We start from the raw sequence: 6,039 nt of genomic DNA, 5'->3' as shown, positions 1-6,039 counted from the left end.
ATCTTAGATTTCCGATTTCGATGATCAGATCAAAAGTAGTCCTGCTTTTAATTTTAATTCCTAGGATCATGCAATGTTTCCCTGTGTAATTGATATAGATAACTTTAAAAAAATCAATTATCATAGAAAATTGATGCTTTTTTGTTTAAATCTTGATTTACATTAATCAAATCCGTCAAAGTTTTACACCCAGAAACCTTTCAAAGAAAGCGGAGAAGCAAGTTTATCCTCTCTTGTTGTGAAATGAAGTCGGTCAACATTTATTAGGAGTTCCCTTCGGCATATTTAAGCAAATTTGTGTAAAGAAACTTATGTCTTACAATTTTTTGATGGAAAAAGGCTTATTTTTGAAAATATGTAGCAAAATATAAAATTAATCTGGAAATTGTCATCAACACTCTCTTATCTTTTAAAAACAAACCAAATACACCTTTTCAATAATTTCAACAGAGTTTAGAAAAATTGACAAAATTATAGGCAAAAACTCCGGGAAAGGTGATCGAAATGAGCGGATGTCAGTCTATTATTCACAAAGTTTTTAACCTTGTTAACTCACCAAAAAAAACGAAAATTACAAAAAAAACTTTTAATTCCAAATTCTACGCTGGAGGTGCTTTCTAATGATATCACTCACAGCTCCCTACAATAAAAATATCGATCGGCCAAAATTGACGGAACAGAAAACCATTGGAGTATATAGTTCCTCCCCCAATACAGTGGGTCGGAACAATCGTTTTTTGTTGATTTTTTAGGTTTTTGTAATCAATGTCCAGGATTTATGGTTTTTATGTGTATACCTAAAATTTCATGGGTTTCATGCTCGGAAAAAAGGCTGAATAACTGTTTGAACAGAAAACGATCAACTGTGCGGTTGCTCATTTTCAGTTCAAACAGTTTTTCAGCCAATTTTTTCAATCATGTATCGCCAATAAACAGATTATCAGTATCCATAAGAAACAAAATATTGACACAAATTTCCTGATATCAATCGGTAGTGAACTGAATTGTGGATATTGTTTTTCTGATAGGCTAGGGCGTCTAGGTAGCTCAAGCAACAACAACCACACTGTACTCGAATAACACATATTCATATAGTTTGGTATTAAATTGAACACTCATGTTTTGAAACAATGAAACCTGAGACACCCTCATTATCCAATTTGATTTTCTTCCCTGTTCCCCTTTACTTCTTTTTTCTAAGCATCTTACTGTTGCAAAAAATTAAATTTGCTTTTAGACTATGTCGTTTTTTTCTCTCGACAGTTTACTTTCGCTTCTTATGACTAAATTATTTATTAGAACTCGAGAACAATTTTACTGAACTGCAACTTCTAACAAAACATGTAACCATTATCTTTCTAAAAGTTACATTTTTCCTCTTCTAGTGCTTAAAAGATTGTTTCATTTGTAAAAAGAGAAAGTGCATACACCATTGATACTGAAACTATACAAAGTTTTATTGTCAATGCTTTACATACATTGGAATTAAAAACTTTTTAATTCCAATTTCTACGCCGGAGGGGCATTCTAATGATATCAGTCACAGCTCTCTCCGATTAAAATATAGATCGGTAAAAATTGATTTAACAAAAAACCATATGGTATAGAGTTCTTCCCCACAATACAGTGGGTCGGAACAATCGTTTTTTTGTTGAATAATTAGGTTTTTGTAATCAATGCCCACGGTTTATAGTTTTTATGTATACGTAAAACCTCATGACTTTCATGCTCTGAAAAAAAAACTGAATAACTGTTTGAATACTAAATGAGCAATTGTTCGGTTGCTCAATTTGAGTTCAAACAGTTTCTCAGCCATTTTGTCCAATCATAAATCGCCAATCAACAGATTATAAGTACTCATCAGAACAATATTATTGACATAAACACTAGAAATCAATCTCTGGTGAACCGATATTGTTTTTTTGATAGGTTAGGAGGGCGTCTAGGCAGTTCAAGCAACAGCATTTACACTAAAATTGAAAGACACCTATTCATCTCGTTTGGTATTAAATTGAACACTCATGATTTGAAACTCTCGAACCTGAGAAGCCCTCATTATCCATTTTGATTCCCTTCCCTGTTCCCCTTGACTTCATTTTTCTAAGCATCTTACTGTTGAAAAAAATAGTAGTTGCTTTTAGACTATGTCGTGTTTGTTTTCTCGACAGTTCATTTTCACTTCTTGTGTCTAAATTTTATAATAGAACTCAAGAACAATTTTACTGAACCGCAGCTTCTAACAAAACATATAATCATTATCATTCTAAAAGTTACCATTTTTTCCGTTCTACTGCTCAATCGTTTGTTTTATTTGTAAAACGGAAAAATGCATACATCATTGATACTGAAACTATACAAAGTTTTATTGTCAATGATTTATATATATATATTTCTTGTGACAAACGAAGCGAACATTTAAGCACTAGAAGAGAAAAAAACGGAGATTCCAAAATGATAATGATTACTTGTCTTGTTAGAGGTTTTGGTTCCACAGAGTTTTTCTCCAAATTTGTACGAAACTTTAGGCATAAAAAGTGAAAACGAACTGTCGAAAGACGAAAGGGGACATAGCCTGACAGCAAAATCTATTTTTCCGACAGTAAGCTGCTTTGAAAAAAAAAGACATGTGAAACCAGGAAATACAGCAAAATGGATAATGAGAACTTCTCAGGTTCGAGAATTTCACTTCAAGTGTATTCAATTTAATACCAATTCGGTGCTTAGAAATTTTTCAATTTCAGTGTAATTGCTACTGTTTAAAAAGCCTAGACCGTCTAACATTTCAGAAATACAATATCCACACTTCGGTTCACCCAAGATTGATTTATATTCTATAAAATTGTTTCAATTTTTTGTTCTTATGAACACATAATATGCTGATTGGCAGATTATGATTTAAAAAAATGGCTGAAATACTTTTTGAACAGAAAATGAGCAGCTGTACAGTTCCTCGTTTTGCGTTCAAACAGTTATTCAGTCGATTTTTTTCATAGAATGCCAGTCATGAAGTTTTACGTATACATATTAAAACGTTAGCAATGGCTACCAAAAACCTAAATTTTCAACAGAAAAAATTGTGCTCCGACCCACTGCAGGGGGGGGGGGGGAGCAACTATATACTAAAAAGGCTAGTTTTTGTTCTGTCAATTTTGACCGATCAACATTTTCATTGTGCAGAGGTGTGGTTGGTATCAATAGAAAAACCATCCAGCGTAGAAATTGGAATCAAAAAGAATTTTTTGTTATTTCATTTTTTTCAGTGAGTTAACGAGGTTATAAGTTTTGTGAATAACAGACTTCCTTCCGTTGTTTTCATTTATCTTTTTCCGGAATTTTTTGGCCTATGTTTTTGTCAGTTTTGCTAAACTGTGTTGAAATTGTTCAAAAGGTATTGCTGGTTTGTTTTCTTAAGACAGAATGGTGTTGTTGAAACTTTGCATCTTATGGTTTTGCCTAACATTTCCGTTACACATTTCAAAAAATTAGCTTTTTTCAACCCAAAATTGAAAGAAATAAGATTCTTTAGTAAAAGTTGCCAAAAGTGAACGACTAAAAATGCCAAAACAGTTTTTTCACCTCGGGAGAGGACTAATTTCCTTCTCCAATTTCTTTGAAAGGTCTCTGGGTGTGAAATTTTGACGGCTTTTAGCTAATATAACTCGATAATTGAACAAACATCACGATTTTTCAATTACAATTGTAATTCTTGTCAAATTATCTATATTCATTGCTCTGGGAACAATTGCATGTTCATAGTGAATGGAAAGTAATAGCAGGGCTAGTTTTAATCTTATCGTAATAATCTGAAATACAAAATTAGTCCTAATTTTTAAATTTTAAAGTCATTCGTTTTCAAAATAAACAATGAATTACAGAAATTTGCCACTATTATTCCCTTAATTCAGTCCCCTTGCAGCTTAGTGTTGGTATAGAGAATGCAACTTTTACATAATTAGGTTCAATTGATGTTTTATAGCTTCAATGAAACTAGTTTCATAAAAAATTTTGGTTTTTGAAAGTTTGCCCATTTTCCAGGATTTTTTTTCTGGTTTTACTACATTATCAAGTTGGCAATAAACCATTTATACCATTTTTGGTGTTCAAAAATTGGGCACAACAGAGCATATAAGTTTTTAAGGAATATAATATAGTTTTAACGGCTTCGACACCGTTTTCTAGAAGAATTTAATAGAGTTCTTTTTCGATTTGTCTTTAGTAACCTTTTTCTTGTAGTCGTACTAGTTTTTCTGATCCAAAAGAAGTTTCAGTGGCTTGTTATAAAAGAACACGTGGATTTTTTTCTGATTTTAGTTGTTAGCTGATGGTTTTTAAGACTTCAAAGAAAATTTTTTTAAGAACTTTAAATGAACTTTTTAAAATTTTTCATTTTCTTTTACTTTTGTCTATTTAATACCTAGTCTTGTTAAAGACAAGTCACACATAACTTATTGGCATCAATATCATGCCCATTTGGATTTATCTGATTTTCTTTCTTTAGTTAATTGGTTATGGATTTAATAGCTTCGACAACCTTTTATCGAAAAAAAAATAAACTTGTTTTTGAATTTTATCTGTATCTGAAGTTCTTTCTTTAAAGGTTTGAGAAATTTTGCTAAGTGGCAGGTTCCAGAAGCTATTTTAGGTGAATAAACACAGATATTTCAATGCTTCAATTTACATCTGATAAATTTTCATGACTTCAAGAAAATTGTTTAAAAAAAATTTTTTGCTTCCCATCCTTTGTTTTTTTTCTATCTTTTTGTTACCCAATTTTTTTAATTACCGGTTAGATATTGCATTGTGTTGGCAACAAAGGAAATCGAAACTGAATAAAATGATTTTTTTTAAGTGAATTTACTGTTTTAAATGTTTCGACGCCGATTTTTTGCAATAAAAAAAATAATTGGGTTTTTTTGTAACCGTATTACACAATTTGATTAAAAACATGCCTCAATGGCTTCCGTTGCAGAAGTGATTTGACCCTGCTTATAGATTTGAATTGATAGCTGATGTTTTTTATAGACTTGAAAAATTCTATTTTCAAAAAATTTAAGTATTCCTTGACTTTGCATCTTCTGTTCTTTTTTGTCTATTTTCGTTAATTACCTGTTCTCGTTAATTTCAGGACAAATATCAAGTTTTTAGCATCGATAAAAAATCGTAGTTGAACATAAAAGTATTAGAGTTGACTATGTTTATAACGGGAATAACACCGGTTTTCTGATTTTTTTTAAATTTTTGTCTGAATTTGACGTTATTTTTGCAAATGTATGACATTTTCCGATTATCGACAGGTCTCAGTGGCTTCTTTCGAAGGAATATATGAATGTGTTTAATAAATATAGTTGATTGCTGATTGTTCCAATGACATTAAAAATATTTGTTTTAAAAAGGTATTTTTTTACTTTGCGTCTTCTGTACTTTTTTGTCTATTTGTTACCTAATCTGAATAACTACAGGTCACATATCACCCTGCTGGCGTCGAAGTAAAGCAAAATTCAACAAATCTAAAGTTCTATCTGAATTCATTCAGTTTTCATTAAGTTTTCTATCCCTTCCTCATTTGATAGACAATTAAGCCGAAGAAGGATGAGCACGGTTGGAACATTATGTGCGAACGCACATTACTGAGCCTCAATGTTCATTCAAAAATTAAACAAGTGGCTGCTACGAACCAGAAGAAACCCTTTTTCGCTAGCAAATACAAAAGTTGAAACTTTATTCAAAAAAAGAACGAATATTCGAAAAAAAGAACGAAAGAACAAAAAGAAATAATATTTTTTTATTACAAAAATGTACAAACTCAATACCAGATTGGAATTTAATTATCACATAGTTAAAGTGTAAGATGAAAACTATTATAAAAATTTGTGTTTTTTAACTTGTTGCTTCATTTCGGACACAATGATATAAGGGCTTGCGATTTTGAGATGCTGTAATTAACAGAGCAAAAATTGTAATTCACTGTGTTAGGATTACTGCCCGACAGAAGGTTCAGCCGAAAAGAAAAAAAATGAGAAAATTAGAATCTAAAACACA

The 6,039-nt window shown here is 31.2% G+C and overlaps 1 long non-coding RNA gene across 1 annotated transcript in view; it reads left to right on the top strand.

The window, feature by feature from the left end:
- Window positions 1-6,039, top strand: part of LOC142353304 (uncharacterized) — a 168,706-nt gene that overhangs the window by 141,533 nt on the left and 21,134 nt on the right. The gene's annotated exons all lie outside the window — the stretch shown is intronic.

Source organism: Convolutriloba macropyga, chromosome 14 (genome assembly GCF_964194025.1).
Source record: "Convolutriloba macropyga chromosome 14, txConMacr16.3, whole genome shotgun sequence".
Classification (NCBI taxonomy): Eukaryota; Metazoa; Xenacoelomorpha; order Acoela; family Convolutidae; genus Convolutriloba; species Convolutriloba macropyga.
Note: the sequence above shows the minus strand (reverse complement) of the source record. Positions and strands in the feature narration are given on the sequence as shown.